Source organism: Melospiza georgiana, chromosome 5 (genome assembly GCF_028018845.1).
Source record: "Melospiza georgiana isolate bMelGeo1 chromosome 5, bMelGeo1.pri, whole genome shotgun sequence".
Taxonomy (NCBI): Eukaryota; Metazoa; Chordata; class Aves; order Passeriformes; family Passerellidae; genus Melospiza; species Melospiza georgiana.
The window spans coordinates 35,894,428-35,922,422 of record NC_080434.1 but is presented as its reverse complement, the minus strand read 5'-3'; positions in this window follow the sequence as shown (position 1 = coordinate 35,922,422).

The following is a 27,995-nucleotide window of genomic DNA, read 5'->3' as shown; positions in this document are numbered from 1 at the left end:
GACAGGTAAGACTTGTATGGCTTGGAGTTATCACCCAATATGGAATCTTAGGTTGGCAGAATAAATGGCTGAAAACCCAAAGACAAGGGGTGAAAACAGCAACAGGGCACATAGAAGTACTGAAATCCTACTCGGAGTGAGCCATGTCAATGGAGTTTGTGAAGGTTTCAAACACCTGTGGTCTGAAAAGTCAGACTGGAACATTCAGGGAAACAAATTTTCAGACAAATATAATAACTTGGGGTTTTTTCCTTTGGAAATACTGTAATCAGCCTCTCTCACCCCAAGCAGTTTTCTGCTCCTGGGAGAATGAAGGAACTCCAGATGAGTGTGAAAGGACTGCAGCTTCACCACTTAAAAGGTAAAGCACCTTGAACCAGTAAGAACAAAGTCTATTGAGAGATGACACTGTGGACTGTGATTACATGGAGAGAAAAAAGGAAAGGAAGAAAAATAATGCTAAATAAGCTGCACCAGAGGAAACATTTCAGATGATGGATTCCTATGCTATTCTTTTGCAAGCATCAGCTGTGTTCTGCTATGATTAGTGTTAGCTGAATCAACTCCTAAACAGATTAAAACTGCAGCTATCCCAAGTTCAAGAGTGTGCATAAGAATCTTAGAGTGCAGTCCTGCACAAGGGTATGCCTTTTGAAGTTACAATTAAAATAGATGATCTTCCTTTCAAAATGAGCCAGAAATCCAGAAACTACTGTAGCAGCTTGCTGACTCCTCAGCAGATGCTGAAGCCTCTTTGCATGAGCAGGCAGCGTGGCTCTGCCAGCACAGAGCTCAGTGCAGGTTAATCTGTTTGGCCATATTATTGCAGCAGTCAATCTGCTTCTGGTTACCAGGCTGAAGGCAGCTCAGAGACCTTTATACCTGGACACAGACTGCAATATTGCTGTTGGTTTCCAAGAACTCTTTATGAACCTGTTATTGTTAGTAGAGCTGTGACATTGGCCTGGGAGCATTTTCTTCAGCTACATCAGCCAAATTCTGCACTTTGTTGTTTTGTAAGTCTGTGTGAAAGTTCAGAAGGAAGGAAAAAAAATCAAGTTTTTTCACTCTTTGTCTTCACTTTTATGGTGTCTCGGTGGAAAAAGTATCATGTCATGAAAACAGAGCATCTAAAGTGAAGCTGCTTGGATTAAGTTGTTTGAGAATCCAACTGCATTTGTGGTGTGAGATGTGGCATGTCACTTCAAAATTTCATTCTAATGATAAGTGGGTCAACTGATCCAAAAAAGACACTGTAGGGTGTTTGACTGTGAGGAGTAATGATCTGTACTGAGCTTTGCTTTAGTTTCTTTCAAAATGTTGGAGACTGAGCAGTACAAAGGACCCTTGGGTGTTGAGACAGCAGGAGGAGTGCTCAGTGGTGGCCCATGGCTGGCAATGGGATCAGACTGATTCCAGCATGTCCTTGGGTTTGCCACTGTTTCCCTAATTAAGGGAGCCTCTGCAACTCTGGTCCCAGCCCCAGGAAAGCAAATGCCACTTTGCTGGGGACTTGCCGAGTCTGCTGTGTCTGCAGATGGAGGAAAACCAAAATCTGTATGATAAATAAATGTGGGTTATGCAAATGAGAGAGGGCTGAATGAAACTGTAAGTGATCAGTGCTCTGTGTGCCCAAAGGAGCAAGAGAAATCACTTCAATGTAATACAGCCTGGAAAATATAAAAAGCAGCTGTAAAGCTGAGCTGCAGCTTCTGGGGGTTCCTGACTTGTCGGCCATCAGAAACGTTGGCTTCTCTATTGACTCAAAGTCTTTTACATTTGCTTACCCTGGAGTTGTACAGTCTTGTTTCTCATCATGACATATGGTTTAGGGGGATAAATATGGGGCAGGACAAGTTATCAGAGAGAAGTCACAGCAGGCAAATGTGCTGACAGCTATGAAAAAATGGGTCTTGTTTTAGACCTTTGAGTTTTTATTAACAGTCTGTCAATGACTGCACAGCTCAAATGAAAGTAAGCCAGGATTACAGAACTGGTTTTCCAAACAATTTGCTTTGTTTTTGCTTGTTTTGGCTACATCCCAAGGAAGTTTTCCTGTTGCAGTGGCTGTGAAAGTTGATTTGTGGACAGCAGAGAAACAAATATATTTTATTGTGTAGCTTTGTTAAATCAATAACAGGTATTTAGTAGCCAAAACCTTTTTGTGTATTTTAATGATTTGCAACAGCTTCTGAATAGTTGGTGACTCTTACCTTGATATGAAGTAAAGGCATTTGAATAACAGTTAACTTTATTTGTAAGATTGTATTTAGTTTATGAAAAGGTGCCAATAAAAGGTGAGATTTTACCAAATGTTCCCTTCAAGCAGAAACTGCCTGGAACTGGCTGATCCCTGTGACTCAGCCTCTACAGCATTCACTGACATTGACTCAATTGTACAGACCAGCAGCCAAACCATATTCAGAGGAAAAAAAAATATCCAAGGCATGCTGGTTTAATTTAGTTGCTTTTCTTCACCTGTGTGCGCTTCAATTTTGGGGGCAAAAGATCTTCTGAACTGAAGTTGTTAGTCTATGAAAGAAAAGGAAGGAAAGCCAGCAGTACATAGCAAGCTGGATGTTTTAATTCCTTCCCTTCATCTTTACTGGGTTTTTCTGGGTATAAAGTTAGTACACAAATTGTTACAGTTGGGTAGTCTTCTTCCTGATGTCCCAGTCAGCCCAAAATCTGTGCTTCACAGTCATTGCCTCCACCTGTTCTGAGCACTTTCAGGGGCCTTTCTCTTTGTGTCTCACATGACTGGCACTACACTACTCTGCGAGTTTGAGTGGGATCTAGGCAAATAAGAGACCTCTGACCTCCAGGGTTTTTTTTCCAGTCTCCTTACATTTACATATATCTATTTATCTGTCTCTCTCGTACTTTAAATGACCATATCTCTCCCCTTTGAGAAAAAAATTATTGGTGCTATGTTTAATGTTAGCTCCCTTATTGTGTTTTAAGCTGACCATTACAAACCTCTTCATTGGGTGACAGCCCCCTTGGTGGCCTTGACAAAGTTCACTTTGATGGAGTGTGTTGAGAGCTTTATTTAACACAGCATACAGCCTGCATTAGGGTACAGTTCTCAGGGCACCTAACAGACTTGAGACTCTAAATCTGACTCATGTTTATTTGGGCTTCACAGTTTCTCAGACATCTTGCAGTGAGATTAGAGCCTTGGTACTTTGCTTTCAGATCTTATCTGTCCTTAACTTTATAGATTGTTAAGGTATGTTTGGCATCTGTCACAGAGATATTTTATGAAAAATCCTTTTGCTAGGATTTTTCTCCTGAGAAGCTGAGAGGCCTCAGAAACAAAATGCAAACAATGGTTATCTGCTGCTGTGGAATGCAACAGGTGCATCTTTGGTCTTATGGTTGTTTTTAATTAATGGCCAATCACAGTCCATCTGTCTTGGACTCGCTGGTCAGTCACAAGATTTAATTGTCTTTCCTTTCCTTGCTAGCCTTCTGATGAGATCCTTTCTTCTATTCTTTTAGTATAGCTTTAATGTAATATATATCATAAAATAATAAATCAAGTCTTCTGAAACATGGAGTCAAGACTCTTGTCTCTTCCCTCATCCTGAGACCCCTGTGAACACCACCACAGGCATCTGTGGTAGAAATGGGATTTTTCCATGTACCCCAACTTTTCCTCTCCCAACAGAATCACTTTAACTATAAAGACTTGCTTTGATTTTCCTCCTGAGAAGCTTGTGCAGGGGCTGCCTTTCTGCACAGCTGACAGCTGGGCCCATGCTTCACTTGGCCCTCGGGCTGCCTGGGGTGTCTCTCCAGCAGCAGCTCGTTGGCCTGGTTTGTGGTTCCCTGTTCAGCCACAAAGGGCTGGCAACAGCCTTCTGTCTGGTTGGTTGATGTGTGTGTTACAGCTGCCTTCTTGTTCCCAGTCAGATGGGAAATTGTACTGCCTGTCCACTGCTGGACAGTGCTGCCAAATGGTGCTTTAGACAGCTGCTGCTCCTCACCGCAGAAGCAGAGGGGTGAGAGATAAAATGTGGATGTATCTGACCTGATTTGGAACTTGCTGAAGGGCTTTTATCATTGCCTTGGTGATACCAATGCCCTAAAAGGTTGGAAGTGGTTCTCTGAGACCCCACCTTTCATGGGTGGGCTTCCCAGGTGGTGTGGGGCTCACACAGCCATGTCAGCCCTTTTCCCCAGTGCCACTGGCAGGGGAGCAGCCAGGCTGTCACATCCAGGAAATGCCCTCCTCTGTCTCAAGCTCCTGAGAGAAGCTTGCTATTCCTTCACTTGTTTTGCAGGATTATCAAGGCTGGATAAAACTCAGTCCTTGTGAGTACTGTGAGTGCTTAAATTATTCTGGGCCATGCCTGCCCCTGCTTCTGGCTGCGCACAGAGATTATGAGAGCTAACTAGCACTTAAAAATCACCTCAAGGAGCAAAAGGTTTCTCCTGTTACTTTGTTCCTGTTACTTTCAATTAATTTCTGAACATCTGTGATATAACCTTGAGGGAGTCTTAAAGGAATTCTGTAAAGATTTCTGACAAACAGTTCTTAGGTGAAATAAAAAAGTAAGTTTTCTCAGAAATGAGAAGCATTTTCATGAGATGTTTTTCTTACTCTTAAACAATGGCCTTCACTGTCAGTGAGTAACTAGTTTCTCAAAATAAATGTGTTTATCTTTCAGCAATTATTACTGTAACTGCCTTGTATCAGTGATGCATTTTTTTCAAGTAGGGAATTAAACAATAAGGCAGTAGCTCAGTAAATGGAATAAAAAAGAGTACAAAAGCTGAAACTAAAAAGTGTTAGAGAAATGTTGGTGTATTCTGGAGGAGCTAAAATCTCACTGTTGAGTAATAATGTACATGCCAAATTTCCTGTCTGATTATGCATAGGGGGGTTTGAATCTGTATGTTCCCTGGTATCACACATCTGACTTTTATTCATGATTAGGATAAGGACCTGGAGATGGAATTGTTCAAATCCTTTGAGTACTGTTTGGGGTAGGTGCCACAAGCACGTGAGAGAATAAAGAGCTCAGCATATGTTTGGAATGATATTTTCAAACAGGTGTAGTAGTTTCAAAAGAATAAAAACTCATCAACAAGTACAAATTCCAGCACAGTTCTTAGGAATAGCAATGGCATGGGGAGAGCTGGCTGTGGAGTGTTTGTACAGAAATGGATGGCAGTTTCCAGGGAGTACTGCAAAAAGAAAAAAGCTGTTGAGGCATGAGATTTTTAGCCTGGGTGGGAGATGAGTGAGTTGTCCTGCTCAGTTAGGGCTTGTCCTAGGGGATCAGGTACCAAATCCTGGAGCATTTGGGTACTAAAATCCAAGCAAGCTGTGCAACAATTGAGGACTGTGTAGATGGAGGAAGAGCGTTGTTGACAGTGTGAAAACATGCCCTGTGACAAAGATGAATCGAATGGATGTCCTTCAGCTTGGAGAAGAGAGGATTTAGAGGTTCCATGCTTTGCACCTGATTACACACTGTTGCAGTGTGGAAGGGACTGGCTTGTTCTGCCTAGCTGCCCTTGATAAAGCAGGAACAGGCTTAAATTGAGGGGAATTAGAGGGTGCTTCCTCAGACTTTTCAAAGGTAAAGATACAGAAATGTTAGCAAAGGACATCACATTTGAAAGACTGAAATCTGTCAGGGTCTGAAGCCTTCAAGAACAGGGTGCAGAAATACATGTTAGGAATAATACGTACAGCTGATCATAGCCCTGGGCACAGAAAATGAATCCTTCCCAAGCTCACAGTTTGGCCATTAACTCTGGGGATCTTACTGTCTGTGCAGCTTCCATGTGTTAGGCAACAGTGGTGAATAGGAACAGAGCAGACTGGGGGATGCTGCATGTGTGTGGTAGAATTTATCAGCTCTTGAGAGACAATAACTCGGCTGTAGTCACTTATACACAAGTTTGGCCTCCTCTCCAAAATCTCCTGCTTTGTCTACCTCCTTGCATTTGGCAGTTTTATTTCCTTACAAATGCAGAATCTACAATTGCTGAGTTGCTTCTGATGTCAGCAACCACACAACTCAAATGGCCTTTCTCGTTCATCTCATAGAAAGGAGATGGAGGTAGTGAGTTATTGAAAACTTATTTGTGAAGTTAAATCTAGCCAGGCTGGGGTGGAGTTTGCATCCTGCCTGCTCTGTGCTAGTGTGAGCTTGCAAGTCTGCTGCAGGCATGAAGACTGTGTGCTCCCAGGGAGCTGAAGCTTAAATCAAGTGTAGAGGCTACTGCTGGGTTTCAATTTTTATGCCTTCCAAAATTGCTGGCTATTTCCTCAATACCTATCTACCTTTTAGCCAAGCTGGATTTGCTCTTTTGTGGGATGAGTAACTTTTGAAAGGGTCTTTCAGGCACTAAGATAAACTCAACAGGAATATTTCCTGGAATAAATAAATGTTAGGCTGTTTTTTCCATTTAATGGGTAAGGTGTCTAGATCTTCAGGCTTTTAGTATTAAGAGATTTTCTTTTCCTAGCTTTTTATATTAATTGAACAATACTTGTAATTTTTCAGTGAAGACTCTGAGCTTTTTGAGGTCTCTTTAAGGTAAGATTGACTTGTCAATCAGATTTTATACTGAAAACTTATGAAATGGGTAGGTGCCTATGAAATGCATAAAAGTCATTGTTGGATGAGCTATTCACTGAAATACTTGAATGAGTTGCTAATGTTTCACTCTTTTGATCTATTTTATGTGGTAAAGAAGACAGTATTTTTCATATTTTAATAACGGCATTCTAAATTAATAAAAGGACAAAGAAACAGGGTTTTGAAAGCAGAGCCACAGCAATGTGGGCTTCAATGCTCAGTGGGAGGGATATGGGAAGTTCAGGCTGCCTTTGACTCTGCAGCTGGCCCAAAGATAAGGAGTAATTCTGTAATTGCTAGTGTGGAGTACACTTCTTCACATTAACTTGTTTTTTCATGCTATGTTAGTTTGGAGCAGGAATCCTCTATAGTTAAATAAAAATGGTTTAGAGTAGGTGAGGAGGTCAGCTACACAGGGATAGGAATAAGCTGAAGATGAAAAGATTCTTTGCCTTTCCTCTACAGATCAGTGATAAAATTGCTCCAAGTTCTTGACTTGCCAAAACCACCCTCAATTACCCTGAAATAAAGCCTTAATCTTTAAATACCTGATGAAATGACAGCAGAAGGTGAGTTGAATCTCCACGTGTGAGGACACCTTCCATATGCACTCTGATGCTTTGCCTTACCTTGTCTAGCTGTGTTTCCTTAGATTTGTGTGAAGTTCATTCTCCTGGCAATGCCATGGCTCTAAGCAGTGCATAGGATGTCATTCTGTCCCTGTGCTCTGCAGAATGCCTTCATGTGTTCTTTCATGGTTCCACACAGAGAATGACTAACATCCCCTTTTTTGTACTCATTAAAAATCTGTTTCATCATAGAAAGATGTTGCTTTTACCAAGGAAATTGTTTCAGACTTTTTTTCAGGAATTGGTCAGGAAGAGTGTGAGACTCTAGCTTGAGATACAAACTAGCTGCCTTTAAAAATTAGTCTCTCACTCCAGGCACAACTTAAAATTTTTACTCATTTTTAGAAGGAAATTCAGTTGAGATTTCTTCTGAAGTTGTACAACCTGCAGAAAATTGCTTTCTCTGTCTATCCATCTGCTGTAGTCAAAGCTGGACAAAGTGTATGGAGTGCAGTATTACGAAGGACTCTTTGTCCAGATACTCTTGGAACAGAAGTGAAATGCTCTGAAATCCCGAATATGAAGCTGTCAAGAAGCCTCTAGTCAAACATTACAAACTGAGGTGAGTGATTTCAAATAAGCACCTGTGCTTGTCAGCAGTCATTTTTCTGCCTACGTTTTTTTTTTTTTTTTGAGATGGGACATTGAACTGGTTTCTGTTTTTCCCCAGAAGATTTGGAACAAGTTTTATTATACCTTTTTAAAAATGTTAGGGTTCTAAACATTCCAAAAATTCAAATGACCTTTACCTCTTGCCCTGGTTGGAGTTACAAATTTGTTGACTTTGCACATCTTTTCTGGAAAGCATTTTCATCTTCTTAGTGGGTTTTTACTGCCACTTATGCTTTCAGGTTGATCACTGTATCTTCTCCAACAATTTTCCATTTGATGTTGAAACTCAGTATTATGCACACAAATCTGAGGAAGAAAGAATTACTAGTAAGATGGTTTTCTATGCTGAAACACAATTTTCTCTCTAGTTGAACTATAGGTTTAGCCCACACATTTTTCTAGCCACAGTAATGATATAGAAATACCTATGGCTCAATAGCAGTACAAATGTACTGACAGTACTGAACAAATTAGGATAAATATAGCAATTTTCTAACTGTATTGGAATGTCCTATTTCATAATTAGCAAGAGCTAAAATAATGCATTTCTGTAGCTTCTATCATCATGGAAAACATCCTGACTCTTCTAATTGTTATTTTAATCTGTACTCTTATTCATTGTTTTGTTGATTCATTATTAAAAAAACAGCTAAACCAATTGCAGCCATCCCAAAAAATAGACTACTTAAGCACCAGTGGTATTTACAAGATGTACTCAGTGTCTTGTTTCTCCTTTTCTCTCTTTGTAAAATTGATCTTTTGGTTTTTTTTTTTAATTCTGAGTATATTCAGAATCACAACTAAGTTGTGACATGGTATGGATGAAGTTCCCCATCCCATCCTGCCCCCCCATTTTTTTTGTAAACCTTAGGTTTTGGTTGTATGAGTGTGATTGAATAAGTCAAAAACCAGAGGATGATGAGTCATCACTGGCCAAATAGTTTGAAATTTGCCTTTTTTCCCTGTTAGACTGAAAAAGTGGCTAAACCTGTTATGGCTATTTCTTTTCATTACATTGGAGAAGGGAGCAACAGGAGGCTCTTTGGAGGGTTATTCCTGTTCCTCTTGGCAAAGCAGTCAGCGATGGGGCTGGAAGGGGGGAGTATCACTGGCTGGTTTGAAATATGTAAAAGCCATTCAGGGCTCTGAAGAAGCTAAAGTTTAAGCAAAAACATATTTAAAGTCAGCAAAAGGAACTGTTACATGTTTTTATTCTTCTCTTGTCTTCGACCTTCATATTCCCCTGAACTAGCAAAAGCTTGAAAATCTAACCAAATAACTTCCTGAGCATAACTTTTTGATCATGTAATAGGATTGGCACAGCTGTTAATAAATGAGCTAATAATTCATTTAAGATGTCTTTAACCTATGCAGAGGAGGTGAAGCACAGGATGAAGAACAGCGAGTGTTAACACCTTCATAGTATTTTTTTTAGTGGTCACAGCTGTGCTTTGCATCACAATTTTGGAGTCAAGCTTTGTGAACTCCAGCACTTTTTTTGTTTGTTTCAAGACTACAAGGCTTTTATGCTGGTGGGGTTACTGAGAAACACTACCCCGTGTTCAAAAGGGCAATTCCTGTTGTGTGTATTTACGTATTTACTGAAAGAAAAAGGTGTGCCTTGTAGAGTAGCAAGCACATTTTAAATTGCTTTTTGAAGCATTTTTGGCTTGCTTTCAATTCCTTGTCAGGAGTTTTGAATGGAATTATTTATTATTCTTGACAGTTGTATCTGTGGGACTATGTAGATGTTACTGAGAACACGGCTTGAGGAAAATGAACAAAGCTATCCTGTTGAGATAAAGCTTCACAAATCAATTAGGTTTTCCTTGTCGGCAGTGCTGGAGAGGGAAAGCCCCATCTGACCACTTGGCAACTCTGAGAGCTGTTACCTGGAAATGGTGTGATGATGACTGCTGATTTGCGCAGTGCTACTGCCTGAAGAATTAAGTAGCAGGGAACTGGAGGGAAGAGGGAGCTGAAGGCTGTGCCGTTTCTCCTTGAAAGCATGCATGTCACAAATTGTTATGAACAGGTCCCTGCTAGTGAGTTTTTTTATTTAGTTTTAGTATTAAGCAAAACACCTGTGCACAAGCCCCTAGAGCCACTTTGGCAATAATTAGATTTGCAATTGCTGCCCAGCAGCGCAAAGACAAATGTACCAATAAATAAATTCTGCCAGCCAGCACCAGGGAAAACACTGATTATGCAGTGATAAAGCAGATGAAAATAGGAGAATTTCACCCAAGCCTTGAATTTCCACAGTTGCCCGGAAACAGGCATTGAGCCTTTCTGGAGGACTCTGGCCAGAGGCTGGCATGATGTGTATAGCTGTCCCCTTTGCTGAAGCCAAGCAAGCCATGGGCATCATGGGTTGTTATGGTCCTTATCCATCACCCAGTGGAAAGGGATGCTGCTTTCGAGGCCTGGGAGCTGATTATTTTCTACCAACAGGATGTTCTTCTACACAGAGTGGAGGGCGAGTTTCTTTATGTAGCTTCCAAAGGCAAAGAAGTTTTAGAAATCATAGATGTGTGAGTATTTGCTTTCTTGCTATAAAGATTTTTAGCAGGAAAGAAACATCATTTATGTTCTTAAAATTAATGGTATGAGGAAATTCATCCTAGTGAAAATGAGAAATACATGCTTTCAAGTTAAATATAATTTCATTTTATACTGTTTTTTTCCTGTTAGTTTCTCTGAGAATTCAGTGGAATCTCTAGTTTATATGCAAGTGGGATATGCAAGGGTTGTTCATATGAGCTGGAGTATAGAGGTCTGTCCCAAGTATGGGAAGCTTAAAATATATATAAACCAGTTGTTAGAATGCAAGACATCATTGAGATATTTTCTTAGTACTAGAGACCCCGTACTCTGCATGTAAATTGAGACAGCAGAGGGGGTGTGTTACACACTGCATTTGCTCATGGCTAAACCTGAGGTAACCAAATTAGCTCCCAGTAGAGGGAGAGGAGATAATCTGGGTGACCTTGTTGTAGCTGAAGGCTGGGAGTGAGTGTACACCAAGTCTGTGTACTTTAGAAGCAAGAGGAAGGAAGGAAATTGGAAGAAGAGGTTGCCAGGAAATGGTGTAAGCAGCCTCCTGTACAGAGCAAGCCTGTGTGGGCCCAGGAAAAGGCAGTGGTTCTGAGCATGACAAAGAAAATAGAAAATGATACTTTGAGGGACTTGTGTGTGCTTGTGATGCACCTGAGGAACTCTGCAGCAGTCATAAGGTAGTGCTGGTTAAATTGATAAATATCACATGCTAAGTTACTATGATTTCAATAGGAATTGGCATGTAACCTACACTTTTGAAACAAAGTATCATGTGATCAGGCAGTAAATAAGTATTGAGTTCCACAGCCGCTATTTTAACATGTGTACCTTTAAAACTGCCCTTCTGTTTTGAGAACAGCAGCACTGCTTTCAATAGAGTGTCTATGCTCCTGTTTTACTTGCAAATTCCAATGGTTTCTGAGAAAATTGGAAACAACAAATTGCTAAAAAATGCAGAGGCAAACTGAAACTGGAATTCATGATTTGACTCAAGCTCTAATGTTCAGCAATTTAAAATTGCAATTACACAAGGTAATTGGAGTTGCTTCCCCTGCTTTCCCTTTAGTCACTGTGGGACTGTATTAAGACAAATCCTTGTGGTGGCTCTCCTGTCATGGCCAGGAACACTTCATTCCTCAGCTGTGAGTGGTACAGAATCTGCTTTCCCGCTTTCCTCTGGCACACTGGGGCTGAACTTAGCTGGAGATGAGGCATGAGACTCCAATGGGGCAGAGACACAAAGGATTCTTTGAGTTGTCACAAAGGATTCTTTTTCTGGTCTTTCCCTGACATTTTTGCTTCCATGTATATGCTCAGCTTTGAGCATCTTGTTTGAGATGAGCTGGAAATCAATTTGCCCCGCAGGGATCTGTCAGATTTCCACCTTTCTCTGAAGCCTGGGGAGCGGATCTTTAGCTGGAAGCATTAGGACTTCTGTCACTCAATCACTTCTCTGCTACTACTGCCACCTGAGGAACAATTGTCTTGTCCCTGTCAACAGGAAACAGGAGCCTCCTGATAGCTGCAGCGCTTTAGATGAAATTCTCTGGCCTTTGTGTAGGTGAGTCGGAGGGAAACTAGAGGGGAGCTGATTTTCTTCCATTGGTTTTTGTGAGAGGAAGCAATGAAATGGACACACCAATTTTTTCCAAAGGTGATTTGTGCCCTCATTCTGAACAAAGGCAACCTATGCCATTATCTTTCTCCAGGGACACTTTTTCATAGTCTGGAGCCCACCTAGGGAGCCTCCATCCCCCTGCGGTCTCTGCAGAGGAGTGGTGGTGCTGCTGAACTGCCTGGGAGCTGTCCCCACCTCAGTGTGGCGGCTGAGCACTCAAAGCTGATTGCCCTGCATAATAATCCCTGTGAAGGGAGTAATCCACACCTCGGCTGGAGCTGCCTCAGTTTTGGGCTCTGCTCACTCAGTGGCACCCCATGAGGTGACAGAAATGCCACTGGCAAATGAGTGCGAGCCGTTAATGCAGGAAAGCAATGAAGAATCATTAAGCTTTTCTGAAGCTGCATTTGATGTTGGATCTAATTATTTCTAGCAGATGATAATTCATTTGTATAGATCGAAAATTCTGTACCTCTCCTTTATGGGTAATATGAATAGCTGCAGTTGAATTTTTAGAAGAAACAAGGCAGTATGTGGGCTGTATTGAGCACCCATCAGTAAAATGTAATTCCAAGCTGTGAGTAATGACCTCCAAGAGCAGATCTAACATTCCCTCTTAAAAAACTTTTAAATTAAGTTAAATCTTATCTTTCAATTTAAGGAACAAATTATTTTTCCTCCTTTAATTTAATGGGCACTTGGATTTTTGTGTGACAGAGATGAATGACTCAGAGTAACTATGTCTTTCCCCTTTCCTTCTCTTTTGGTTCTTTTCTCCACGTCCAAAGGAGAGCTGGAGATGGTGATGACTCTAAAGAGCAGTTGAGCAAACTGGGGGTGTTTAACCTGGAGAAGAAGAGGCTTGGGAGGGACCTTATTGCTCTCCACAACTGCCTAAAAGGAACCTGTTGCCAGGTGGAGGTCAGTCCCTTCTTCCAGGTAACAAGTGACAACGGACAAGGGGAAGTGGCCTCAGGTTGTGTCAGGGGAAGTTCAGATTGGTTATTAGAAAAGATTTCTTCACCCAAAGGGCTGTCCAGGGGAGTGGTGAAGTCACCATCCCTGGAGGTGTTGAAAAGATGTGTAGATGCAGCATGTAGGGACACAGTTTAGTGCTGACCCTGGCAGTGCTGGCTTAGTGGTTGGACTCAATTTAAGGGTCTTTTCTGGGAATGAAAATGCCATTCGTGGCCTTGAAACTAACTGAAAAGCACTATCTGAGCAGCAGGCAATCTCGAACTGTTTCCAGTATTTTTTCTTTGTGATTGCTGTCAAGAGACAAAGCAGGGGCATTATGATCTGCAGCATGTGTGGAAGCAGTGTCCTTCTGTGTTTTTTGGAAACCTGTATTTGGAACTAAAAGTACTGGTGAACCCCTGCCTTACTAATGAGACAAGATGGACTCTAAGTCACATCTGTTAAACACCCTTGTGGTGCTTAATGAAAAACATCCAAGAGAAGGTAAAATTGTGGGTATTGCAGATTCTCTGAGCTGGAAGGAGAGTGTTCTCCCCAGGCAGCATTCCTATCTGTGCCCTGATGCTGCTGTGAAGTCCCTAAACCAAGAAAGTACTCAGTTGTACCAAACAGGGTGCAGCAAAAGCGTTGATGCGTTTCCAAAACCTGAAGGAGTAGAATGCTTTCATGGGTTATTGCCATTCAGCTTTTCTCAGTCCTTCCTGGAAGAAAATAACACCTGCCATTGCAGATGAAGTTGTTGAAGGCCAAGATAATACCCTAGTGTGCCTGTTGGGAAGGGATCATTCCTTTTTATAGGTTGATTTGAGTTGTGGCTAACAGCACTAAGTTAGCATCAAAGCTGCTGCTGCTGGAGGGTTGTTGCCCTACAGACTTTTGTAGAAGTGCTCAGTAACAAGAACATTTGCAAAAAACAAATTAGTATTTCCAGCAATTTAAAGTATTTCCTAATGCTTTATTGATGATTAACTTCAAGTATGCAGAGGTGGCTATAAATGTAAAGCAGAAGAACCTTATTACCGTTGGGTTTTTTGGTGGGTTTTGGGGGTTTTTCTGGGGTTTTTTTGCTTGCCTTTTTTTATTTTAAGAAAAAGAGATGCTAGGTTGTGATGGGAATATATGCTTTTAACAAACCAGAAATAGTTATGCCTTTCTGGGACTGAAATTTCAAGAAGTATCTGATGAAGAGGTTGTCAGCAGCTACAAAATCTCAGGCAGAAATAAAAGCAATGATTCTTCAACTCAGCAGTGGGGAGGATGGCACTAAGCTTAAAATTAATGGAGCCCAGTGTTAAAGTAAAAGTGTCTTTCAGAGAAAAGGAGTCTCTGCTGAAAGCAGTGAGCTAATGAAAGGAAGTGAGCATCACTGCAGGAGTCAGCAGCTCCCCAGTTTGTTACAGGTCTGTGACAGCAATCAGTGTTTGCTCTGCTGTCCTTTACCCCGTGTTTACTGGGCCAGAGCATTTGAATAGCAGCAGTGCCCCCTTCATGGGCAGGACTGGGATCAGAAATAAATGCTGTCACAAGTGTAGATGGTCACATTTCCAGCTGGGAACACTTCTCACTCCCTGGTGTGCTGGAGGGCAGGTGTCTGAGCTCAGCAACCTTTCTGTACCATCACTGCCTCGGGTGACTGAGATCACTGTGATCTCACCAACAGCTTCAAGAGGACTTTGCAACCTGCCACTGCAAAGACTTTAAGGAGGAAATGAAGGGAAGAGGGAATCACTTTGTAGCCATTCAAGAGAAACACTTCTGAGAAGTGGGCCTGGCAATAAATCCTGTGACATTTTAGGTCTAGGAAAAACCTTGTTTGTCAATGCAAGGGTTAGTGCATTTCAAGAGAGGTGCTTCTCTGGGGGATAAGTCTGAAAGACAAACTGATTAAGTCCAGCCTAATAGTTCAGAACTTGTTTTACTCATTAAACTAGGAGAAAACTGGCAACTTTGATTATAGTATGCAAACATAATGCTGTAAGGGTTATTCTTGCTCCTCTGTGACTGTGTTGGCAAGTGAAAATGTGTGGAGTTAATGCTTTCAAAATGGATGGTAATGGTAAGCATGGGACTGGTCTCTTTCCCTGCTCTATTTTCAGACTTCATCTCTCTTGGTGGTACTAACTTCTCTCATGGTCTGAAAAACATTGAGAATATCTTATTTCTCATGTTCTTTTCTGTCTGCCTGACAATCTGTGTTTATATTCGTTTTTGTGTGCAGATTTCTCAGGTGCCACTCAGGCGGCAGCATGGGAGGACACTGCTCTCAGAGGGCATGAGGCAGAGTTATTTAAGCAGCCCAAAACCAGCCCTTCACTGGACTGAGAGATAAAAGATTTAATCATGGTCAGTTATTTCCTCTTGTATCTTTTCTGTTGCCAAATATATCCAGTTTTAAGGGGAACAAGTTTAGATAAGGTACATCTGTAAAAATGTGAGGGCACTGTGGAAAAGGAATCTTCCAGTGAAGAGCAGGGTAGTAATTAGAAGTGGTTTCAGCAGCCAGTTGCCATTCAAAGCATACAAGTAAGTGATGTTTTCTGGGGAAATAATTTGAGCTGAAAACAGACCTAGGAGTGCCTGCAGAAATCACTGTTATTGATTTTGTTGTTGTTGTTAGCTGGTTTTGAAAATTTGAAAAGTTCGAGAAGGAAGGAAGGAATATTGCCTGAAGGAGTTCATTCTTACTGTGGCTCTTGAAATTGGTGACATCTCCTGGGCCAGGCCTATGTGAAGCCTTTAAGGCATTGCTAAACACCTGCTTTTTTATTAAGTTGCTGCTACTGGCAAAGTGAGAGTGATTATCTCTTGAAGTGAATCCTCTCTTGATGTCTTCTCTGTAATTTACTCTGAGCTGCCATTTCTTAGAAAAAATAATAATTTAAAGTTTGGAAGGAAACTAGTCATAGGAATAAAAACATTTCATGACCAAAACCAAGTTTTCCCTATTTCCTGGCAGAAGTGGCACCTGCATGTATACTGATATGGAGGTGAGGAGCAGTTGTCAAATTCAAATTCTTGGCCTTTTTTCTCATTTCCCAGTGTGACAGAAGCATTGCTGTTTGTAATTGGAAGAGTCCTGGAATTCCTCTTGAATTTATTGCTAGCCACAGGTGATCAAAAAGCCTGATCCTTCTGCTTTGTGCAAGTCCTCTTTGTTTGGCCCTAGCAGTGGTCATCCATACACTGGTCACCTCCAGTTGTGTTATTGGATGTCTTCAGGAAAATGGCACCTGTTGTCCATAGGAACCAAATAGAATGGTCTGACTCCTTCAAAATTCATTCTCCAAGAATATATTGCTGTTATGTTCATAGTCCTGCAGGATGTCCTGGCTAACTTCCAAGGCCAGTTTAAGATCTTGGTCCTAAACTTAAAAATTTTTTTCATAATTTGATAAGGTAATGGCATCAGCCATGAAGGCTGTTATTCCTGTATTATTCCTGTAATAATTTAAATCCTAATTTAATTCTTTGTGCTTTGGTGTGCTGCCTCAGTGGTAGGGTGGAAATCCATGAATCCACAGGACAACTGTGCAGCCGGGCACAGGAGGCAAAATCAAGAGCTTGTTAGGCCAGGTTTGCCAGCAAAGCAATTGATTCCTGAATTGCATCTGAAATTTGACAGCAAAGTTGCTTTGAATTGCATGTCAACAATTGTTGCCAAATCTTTCAGATATAAAATGAAAATGCTGTGGGTTGTTTTTAAACTCGAGTGCCTTTGAAGCGTCATCTCTCCAAACCCCCAGTTAAAGGATGGTAACTTGGAGTTTTGAGAAGCATTGGAAACTTGTGTATCCATTTGTTCCTGGTGGTTTTTGCTGGAAAAGGCCTTGAAAGAAAAGACAGTAGTTAGATGGCACTTGAAACTAGGGTGCTTGGAGCACCTACTTGAGCTATATCTTACAGTTTCACTGCTAATTCCATTCAAAACTGGATCCCAAGTGGTTTTAGGCTTTTTTCATTTAAAAAACTCACCATAAACCTCTAAGAGAAATTGGATGACATTTCCAGCTCTGGTTGGGAAGTACTGTTGAAATTAATTAGCCCTATCACTGTGTTAGCTAGAGCTGTATATAAAAACCTGAAGAGAGAAGGGAATCAGTCCTGTATCAGAAATTAGTAATGAACTGTAAGAGGAAGAGAGCATTTTCAGTCTTGGGAAGGATATTTCTTGTTAGCTGGAGCTGTCAAACTATTTACTTAAAATACACCAGCCATAAGTATAGACTGTGTACACTAGGCAATGGTACCAGATCCTAATCATTATTCTGGGATAACAAACATGACGGAAATAACTTCACTAATTTAGTGAAAAACTGCTGCCACACATCCTTGAAACAAACCATATTTTTGAGCTGCAATTTTTGACACATAGAAATCCATGAAAAGACCCAGTTAGATAATGTAGGTTGACCAAATGAAATCCCATTTTGGCCTACAGTCACATGGGCTTGCTAAAGGGAAACTAGAGAATTATTTTCCAAGGGCAGGGCAGGCATTGTGTATAAGGTAAACACACACACATAAAAAAGCTGATTTGGTTCTCCTCCCTTTTTTTTTAAATATCAGAGTAATGCATAAACTTGAGTCAAAATTAGTAAATATGCATTTGATGGGTATAATGAAAATTTTACTGCCCCAGAACTCAATTTCCTTAGTAAATGGTGGCATTTGTGTTTACCACATGATAGATTTCAAAATGTAAAGATATTTACTGTAGTCCTGATGTCACAATCTAAGTATTTTAATAAGGCCTAGCAGTTGAATGGTGGGAAGGAATTTCCTTTACCTAGCTATATAGCATGGGCCTTTTTTCAAAGTTATTCTACCTTGTTTCACAACAGAGAGAAGGACCCAGTGGCTCTTACTGCAACTTTGAATTTAGGCTCAGACAGAAGAAGCATTCATTGAAAATGTTTTAAATAGATTTTTTTTAAGGCTTTAATAAATTCAGCACTTGGAAAGGGCATTTGTGGAATGGATCTACCTAAAGAGAAAGTATAAAGTCATTCCCACATGCCATGTTTTTGACACTACTACACTCAGCCTTTGACAGCACGAAGGAACCTTGGTTCAGAGGTGTTTGCCTTGTCTATCATCACAATATTATGCTTTTAATTACCTGACTGTTTCTCAGGAGCTCATTCACCTTTCAGGTATCCTTTCTTGTGCCACTGTGCCAGCCTTCACTTGGGGCAGCCCCTGCGGCAGAGAAGGCTCAGCCTGGCTACTGTGGGCTACCTGTGAGAGGTCTGAGGAGAAGGGAATAACAGTAACAGCTGCTTCTTTGTGCCAGATCCCAAAGGACTGTGGTTCTGGAAAATGGCTGGGGCTTCCTCATTCCCAGAGGATTAAGAGCTGCACTGTGGTCAGAAGAAAGCAAAACTTTGGGGATTTAAGTGACAGGAACAGAGGACAAAAAGGGATACCAGGCCAACCTAGTGCTTGCTGTCTGACATGCTGTTTATTTATGCTGTATACCTCAGCACAATGAGTCATGCCTTTAAATAAGAACAAAATAGAACTGACAAATGACACATGTGAGGTTCCCTCCAGAGAGTTCTTTTTTCCAGTAAATAGCCAACAAAACAGTGTCTGAGGGAGAAGCTGATTCTGAGAACACTAGGAACACTTGAGAGGATGAGCAGCTACTTGAATCTGGGAAAAAACTAATATGGTTCAGGAGCAGGTGAAAGAGGGACCACCTTCTCCTGAAACGTTTCTTAGGTATCTGTTTGTCTGTGGTGTTTCAGGCTTTCAGCTTGTGTCTGTAAGAATATTTTCAGTGAAACATATTACGATGGAAAAGAATTCCAGTCTAGGGCTCTGTGAGATCTTGAGAGATGGCAAGAAATTATGTGTTATAAATTTTCTGCAGTGCTCTTCTGTAGAAGCTTCAGGTGATGAGGCAGGGTAATCTCTGGAGTTAGCAGAGTTTTATAAAGCTAGGAAAATAGGGATATGCCCTTCTCAAATGAAATCTTGATATCTAGCAGATGGTTCTCTGAAGGTCTCTATTTTTATCAAATATTAAATGCCAAGTGTCTGATTGCCATGGTACTTATTTTGCCTCTGAATTTAAAAAAAAAATCATAAATTATCTTTGGTAAAACACCTCTTTGTTTTCACATGGAAATGATAAGAAAAGAACCTCAGAGATACTTTTCTGCCATGGCAAATAATAAGAATAAATAATGAGGACTGATATAAAGCAATGTGATTTAAAGCAACAGGAGGTAATCATGTTTTCATACCCAAATCTCCTTTCCTTTAGAGTTCTTACTTAATTGGTTTGGAAAGAGCAGCTGAGCTGCACTGAATGATAACTTTGTGGTGAGCCGATTTGCAGGGAAGCCAAGTCTACAGTACCAATTTATAACAGTTCACTTGGACAGCCATCAAAAAACTCCATTTCCAATTCCTCAGGCTGTGGTTTTCCTCATCCAGTGCTTTTCATTGTTTACAATATTGGTGCTTAATAACCAATTCTAAAAATTCTAGGTCATGTTTAAGAATGTAATTATTTCAAATTATTTTAGGTAGAAAATGTATTTAGGCAAGACTCTCTAAGCTGCAAACATCTTATTCAAAAGAAATAACTTCAAAAGTCTTTTGTGCACTGCAATAGCTTGACTGTCATAAACTTGAGGATGTGGAAGACAGAAAATTAGAAAAAAATAGTTTTTTTCCTGAACACAGGTTAAGGTCAGCTGTGTCATTTAACATCAGTAGGAAGTGAAAATGCCATTTCCCTGTCCAGTAACCACTTCCTGCTCCCTCTCTGCCATGTTTCTTCATCTGTGTCCCACCAGCACAAGGTGAAGGATGTTCCTGCCACTTGTGACTGTAACTCATTAACTGGCCCTTGGGCAGAGGACTTGGGTTTCCAGACAGGAAATCAGCTGGAGCCTGCTTAGGGAAAAGATTCCTGCAGCCATCCTGCTTTTCCTTCAGTCTTCCTCAAGCCTCAGTGTATCTGGTTACTGTGTCTTCCTGATCTGTTTTCCCAAGCAGGTCAGAAGCCATTTCACAGCACTGGCCCCAGCTCAGCTGTCACCCATCACACAGCTCTGGCTCCATTTCTCATGCCAGGGCTCAGCCTGAAGCAGCAGCTGATGTCAGGTAGGCAGGGCAGTGACACACAAGGGACACTTCACAGCTGGATTTACCTGTGTTTTAAAAGTTTTTCACATTTAATGATTCTTGTAGGTTTGGGATGATTTTCACTTTTCTCTGGATAAAAGTCAAGGAAGGGCAAGTTCCAAAGCTTGTCAAGTGTCATCAACCTAGAACCTGAAGTTAGCAATGGATGAAAACCCAAGTCATGGAAATTTGGCAGCTTGCTGGAGCTAACAATGACAAGGTATGATATTTATTAATGAGCATCTCTAGTTTTTGGTCTGGGTCAAATAATTTTTTTCTTTCATGGCATTTAGTATTTCAACATAATTGACTTAACAAGGATCTGGAAAACTAAACACTATTTGGCTTCTCAGAATTGTAGGTTTACTATATTATGCTTGTAGTCTGCTTGAGAAAACAACCAGGGAAATTAATTTGGTTTTGGGTTTTTTTGTTTGTTTGTATTAAGAAATAGACATGCTTGCATCGCCAGCTTCTGCCACTCAGTGTTATTCTTAGACTCTATTCCCTCTCCCCTTTAGTTGTGCATTTCCAAGCTGAAGAGTTCTGGTCATGGGAAAACTTGGTCCTATTAACCACCATTCTTCACACCTTTTCCAGCTTGGCTTGATTGTCTTTAAACTGAGAGAAATCAGAACTGCATTTCACATTCAACATATTGCTATTTCATAGGCTGATGCATTGGTAAGGTTTTGCAAAAAAATTTGCAAAAATGTTGACTTTTCCTGACTCTTAAACTAAAATGATTCCACACATGTGTTTGTCCCAGATGAGTTTTCCAGCTTCCCAGGATGGGATATGGGACATGATGTTAGGAAAAGGAGCTCCTTAGATGAGAAGACTCTTCCCGCATGCCAAGGTGGACACTGTCTAGTGGCACACACTTTATCTTAGGCAAGAGCTGACAGAAAGAAGAGCAAACCTATGCAATCAATTTCTCATGATGGGGGAGTTGTAGTCTAGTGGAAAAAGCATTGTTCTAATGCCCAGGTGCCAATCCTGGTTTTGTTTATGGAATAACCTTTAGGAAATCCTCTCTCTGTATTTCAGCTTCCCCCTTAAGAGCATTTACTGCTCTCCTTGTCAAGCATTTGAAGGCCAATCGATGACAGAGTCTGTGGGCCTGCCAGGTTGCATTCCAGAGGCATCACAAGCACTTGCCAGCAACTCTTGTCATCATTCTGTGCTTTCTAACTGTAAGGAAGAGTTCCTTGATAAAACCTTTGTTCACCAATGTTACACCTGGGACTGCAGCTGACAGCTTGTTCTGGATATGAAACAGGAAAGCTCACAGCTTAGGAAAGCTTTTATAGGAATTGACTGAAGGGGAGTTAAGCACTTAGCTCATCTGTGGCCCCTCTCAAACACAAAAGCTTGTCCAAGGCCTATTTGTTCAAACAGATCTGCTGTTTTGGAAAACTCCCTGCACTACTAGGGAAACATGGATGACATTCCTAATACACAGATGTATTAAGAAATATATTAAGAAATGCATCCACTTTTGAGGATTTGGGAAACCTCTTACTTGTGTGCTAGCATAAGACTTTCTGATTTACTGGATTTTTTTGCTAAATGTCTTTAGTTGAAATAGGCAAAGATTTGATTTACCCAGTAAATGACTAGAACCATTTATGAAGCCATGGTCAAAATATTGTTTAAAAAAGGCAGAGCCGCCATTGAATCCTTAATAGGCTGAATATTTTCTGAACTTTTTTCCATATAAAATTATCTAGAAGTTCATGCTGAGCAGTGTACAATATAACAATAGCTATGAAATATTAAATGGCAAAGATTTGATTCATAGCTCTATTTTTCTTGTCTCTGTTACATTCGGGAGAAAATTCCTCAGATTTATTTCCTGGTGTTCACTTTGTAAACCACTCACATTGGTACAAAACAGAGACCACAGTGGCCCCGAATACATTTCTGTAATGTGAAAAGTAATTTGTGCAAAAATGCTTATTGATACTGACACCATTTAAAGATTAGATTGTTTCATTGCACTGCAGTTAATTTAAGATTCTCTGGATTTTTTTACACAATTTAATCCTTAGTGCTTTTTCTTACTTCCTTGACTTTTTGTATCCTTGGAACACTCTGAACAAGTTGCTACCTTTGCAAATAACTCTTTTATGGACAGTTTAGGTACCTATAAAAGCTTCCTGTTGTTTAATACCACCCCAGTGCATAAAATTGTCCAAAATTCTGGTCCTTGGTGTTTGCATTTACCTCCAACTTTTTGTTGTTTCAGCCTTAGACTGAAATTCTGTGATGGGCAATGGAAATCCCATGTCTTTTTGTAGTTGATTATGACATTTGCTTATTCAATACTTGAATATTTTGCATTCTTCTCTAACTAGATTCACTTCTAACCTGTAATCCAGAAGCAAGGTGTAACCCAGTGCTGCTTGAAGGGGGAGATAAACCCTTGTTTTGCCCACAGGGACTGCGGCAGTGAGATCCCATCTCTTCCCACTCTGTTCTTTCCCCTCAGTGTTCGGCTTGCCAGTGCTTTTGCCAGCCCAGTGACTACCTCATTAATCTGCTGTGGCTGTGTGACAAATTGTACCTTTTCCTACTGTTAACCTTTTGTCGTGTTATGTGACAATTTGATTCATGGAGATGTGTTAAGTGAAAATAAATTAGCCAGCCTGTCCCCAAAGTCATCACCATCATCTTTAGCCAAGTGGAAAATAACCCCCAAACCCTTAGAAGCCCAAAAGTCAATTGCTTCTGTATGCTGTTAATCCTGGCTTTTTTAATATGCTTTCAGTTAAATGTCCTAAAACAATTTATTTATAATTACACCCTGGAATCTGCCTGTACTTTGAAATCTGTGTGTTTGCACATACATCCTCTTCTTGAAATTTTATTTTTGGGGACAGCAGGTGGTAAGAGCACTACAAGCAGCAGGAATGTGCTAGCACAAGCCTCTTGCTGTGCAGCACATGATAGCACCCTGTCTAGCAAATGTTATGCAAAACATGAGAAAGGAAGAAGTATGATTTAATATTCTAATTGAAAGAAAGAAATTGCTCATTCAGAGCAAGATGATCTAATTTAGAATAATAAGGGTTATATGGAATTAATCACATCTAACTAAACCATGGTGCAGTAGCATTGTAGCAAGGTCACCAGTCACAACAGTATTAAAGAATGCTTAAATGATACCCAGCTTACAGCCCAAGAGCCTCATTAGCTCTCATGGGAGCCCCACATTGCTGGCTCTGGGATTTATCCTTGAATACCATGTGGATTGTTTGAAATAGAGTGGTCCACAGGGTATTTCATGAACTGATTTTGTTTTAATCCTTTCTGAAATATTGTGATTATCTTTTAATTAGGAAGGTGCTGCCAATCCAACCAAACGTGTGGGTGATGGAATGTTCTTGGATGTAAGAAAATCCCCTGGAGTTTAGAGGGACAAATTCAGCTGCTGCTCAAATCATGACAAAGCAGCCAACTCCCACATCAAAAAGGGTAGGAGTAGCCATTTCCTAAGGGCTTCCTAAATGGTGCTACCTTTCACTGAGACTTGTACTTGTTAAGCCATCAGATGGTTTTTGAAAATCTTGTATAGAAGTGGGATTCTTTTAATTACCTTCTCAGAGAAAGTGCAGATGAATCACAGTAGGAAGACTCTTATGTGAAAACAAGTCTGAGAGTGTAATTCTGATTTCATCAGAAAGGATAAGTGATATTTTATCTCCCTGTGGGCCACCTTCTTTTCACTCTATTTACTCTGAAAGCTCTTTTGTGGAAGGGAAACAATACTACCAAATTTTGCTAATACTTTGACGTTGATCTTTGCTAGTTATTTCTGTTGTGCTCTGTATTTCCAAGGTTTCTTATTCTATTCATCAGGTTTTTTTCCCCAAGTAATTTCTCAGCAATGCTCTCTTGCATGTGAAATAGTTATTTTTCCTTTATAAATGCACTGTAACTTGTAAAAGGATTTTTAAAAGGTTGCAAATATTAATCTAACATAGAAAAGAAATCATTACATGGAAGTGAATATGGCATCTTGTTTACCTGCTACTGATGGCATTTGGCCCAACAGGAGTTGTGATTTTCAAGTGTTTATGAAAGACAAGGGCAAACAGGGAGTCAGTCAATTGCTTTGCTCCAGAGCATGGGATATGCAGCCTTTAAAGCTTGTAAAACATACATTAACTACTTACCAGTATCTGTTCAGAAAGCAAAAGCCATTCTTGGAGATGCAGCAGCTATAAAGTGCAAAATCCACTATCCCAAAGCAAAATATGGATCATTGCCATGAAATTATCGATGCAAGGAGCCCCTAGCCAGGGCATAATGTGCTCTGACTCTATGATTCAGAAGGCTCAACAATTGCTTTATAAGCTATGTTATATTACACTAATATTATATTAAAACTATACTAAAGAGATACTAAAGAAAAACCTGTGACTGTCTGGAGACAGTCTCAACACAGCTTTGACCTAACTGGCCAATCAATCCAAACAACCATCACCAGAACCCAAATATAAGTCACTCTTGGTAAACAATCTCCATAACACATTGCACGTGTGCCAAGCTACAGGAGCAGCAAGTAGAGAAAAGAATTGTTTCCCAGGAAAAATCCTGGGAGAGAGAATTATGTCTCTCTCTGTCCAGAGAATGTGTATTCCACACAAAATTGCCAGCAGTAAACAGTCCTGAGCTCTCCTGCAGATCTCAAGCTCTTCTGGTGAACTTTTCAAAAGATTATTGGTGAATCAATGTTTTCACTTGGCCAGAAGGTAAAATTCTGCTGTGTTGCTTACAGAAGTTTAATGAGCTCGTTTCACCTTTTAAAGTATATTTGCTAACAGGGATTTCTCTTTCAGAAATAATTTAGAGTCATTTGTATCACTGAATACCTGACTTAGAGAACTGCAGCATTATATTCTTTAGAAAAGAACCTACCCCAAGGTGTATTTGATATGTGAAAATGAGAGACTGAAATTCTGTCACACAGCCATTATAGGTGAAAATTGCTGAACTCTCTAGTTTACAACATGAAATTCGTGATTAGAAATAGAAACATTTAAAATTGAGAGCATCACTGTATGATAATCGTCATATCACAGTATTTTAATAATGATACACCAAATCCTAATGGTAACCTAAATTTTAAATTCTGATAACAGTTCTCATAAGTGCAGCTTCTCTTTTCAATCCCTCTAACACCATATTTTGCATGTCCCTGTGGAGGCTTAGAGCCAAAGGCTCCCTCAATTTTAAGCTGACATCTAGAACTGAATCAGTTTGTTTATGCTAAGTAGGTCTCTACTTGAGAAGGAAAAGATCCAAGTCACGGCAGTACAGATATTTAACACCATATTTTGCAAATGACAAAACTTGGTATTAGCATCAATAGAAAGGAAGAAAATGAGACTTGGACTAGCAGAAAATGAAATTACTGTTATATTTTATTTCTTGAATGATAATTTGGAAATGACGGAGTCTGCTCTTGGATGGAAAAAATAATTCCAGTGCAAGATAAATAGAATGGCAACAGCTAAAAGCTGTGCCAGGTAATTGGCCGTTTACAATTAGGTAAGGCTTTGTGTGACAGTCAACCAAAGTCTTAAAATTGCTACAAAAATGGTTACCTGAAGTGACAGAACAAGCAAGGGGTATTCAGACTTGCTAATATATTTGGAGATGAAAGATTTTACATGAAAGGAGTAGCTCTTGCAAACCTTTTGCTGTAAGTGCAAATGAGATTTATAGGAGGATTAGAACTGATTTTTGGGCTCAAGTCATCTGGAAATCATTGAAGGAAATGAAAATGACATGAGGGCTACAAGGAGTGAGGATATTTGCAACATGGTGCTGTTGCCATTGTCTCCTGATGCTCTGAGAACAGCAGAAATAGATTTGTGGCTGGCCAGGGAGAACGCTGCTTGCTGTGGGACTTGTGATTATTCCTAACAAAAGGGACTGGGCCAGGTGTAGGCTTGGTATTAAATCAGAAGATGAGGAAATTTAATTTCATCTCTAGGCAAACTGTGGCAGTTGATAACTGGTGGCAAAAATAGCTGGTTTTCTGTGTGGGTGGATAGAAGAGAATACCAATTGGAATTGTCTATGGAAATAAAAAAGTTTAGTGAATTGAGGATGGATGAACTGATGCTCAGCACAAGGAAGGAACTTAAAAATCCAATCAATATACAACTTAGTATTTTGGCATGTATATCAAATGCTACTTGCACATCATGACTAGATATTTTTTTTAAAATTAAACTCACTCTTCAAAAAAACCCCAAACCATCACAAGTTAAATATTTTATATGTCATTTTTTAAAGTTGTAAAAATATTGACCATTTTCTTGTTTTACTTCATCTGCATGAGGAAAGGGAATAGGGGAGAAAAGGAAGGAAAATCGAAAAAGCAACTACATTAAATTACTTCCTTTGAGCATTGTGCTTGCTGCAGCTTATTTTTGATTCCACAAGTTCACTAAACATTGTTGAGATGACAAATAGCAGGAATCAAAGTGTCTAAAAGAATAAGTCCTAGTCCAGCACAGACTCTGTTTAAAAAAGTGTTCTTTGCAGTAGGAAGAAAACCCAAGGAACAAGCCCAAGAGAAGGCTGTCAGAAGGTGGGGTCAAAGTAAGTGGAGGGAAGTGTCACATGCACCAGGAGCTATGAGAAATGTGCTCCTTTTGAGGGAAGGGAACAGTTTCTCAAGGTGATTTAAGAAGGCTCTTGCTCAATGAACCAATGTCCATGCCAGCTACACAATTTGGGATAGAAACTGTAAATCAAATAATGTCAGAACAGCCTGAGCAGCAAAGTCTTGGTTTGGGTAAGTAAGAGCCTGCACTGGACTGAGGGGCTACTTTTTCTCTAAGCCATCAAGTGAGTCTCTGTGTTAGTTCTTCACACGTGTCACAGTGGCAGGCTCCCACAGGGAATTGTTGGAGTACCTGCAGCCTGGTGAGGCTGGGCTTCCCAGGCTAAAACAGAGACCAGTTGATGTATGCAGCTCTCTGGTGTTTAATTGCTGCATGACCAGCAAGCCCTATAAGGTTTGTGTCCTCCACCCCACCATGCACACCCTGTGCATTAATATCACTGACAGAAGGGCCTGGGTGATAAAGCTCGGTGGGGACCCCTAAATCTAGAGGTGCAGAGACACGAGGCTTCACAAGAAGAAATATTAGCAGCCAGCAGTGTTTATCAGCACAGCCACACAGTGGGAGACAAAACATTAGGAGTTACGCCGATGTGCTCAAGTTAACAAAATTTATTTTCTGTTCAGCCACTCCAACATACTTTGCAACTGTGTGCTCCTCTGCTTTAGGGATTGATGCTTCTCTTCATAAATACTACTTTGTGGAAGCTGCCTGTCTTCACAAGTGATGGAAAGTAAACCTTGCATGAAGATGAGGCAATAGCCAAAATTAAGTATACACTGGTAAGAGCAACTTTGAGCTGTATCCTTAGATACCAAGTAAGATTCTAGCCCAATTAGTGTTGAGTTTTCTCTTTTCCAAGTTAATTTACAGTTTGGTTAAGTGTATAAAATCATATAAATCTAAAGTTGAAGTTTTAGCCTCAGTGCTCTCTCCAAACATGTATGCTCAATAACAGCAAATGCTTTATCTAAATTTGTGTTTCAGAGGCTGCTTTGACAATTTTAAGAGGCACTGTAGTTCTGACTTAGTCTAAAATTACCTAATGATGATGGTAAGCTGTTCCATTGCTTTAGAGACTCATCCTAGAGGCTGTGGTACTGATCTGGATTGGAGGGGAGTTCATCCCCAAGGTATCTGCCAGAGGATCCAAGGCCAGGAAGGGTTACTAATCATTAGTTGCAGTGGCTGTTTAGAAGTTGGTACCATG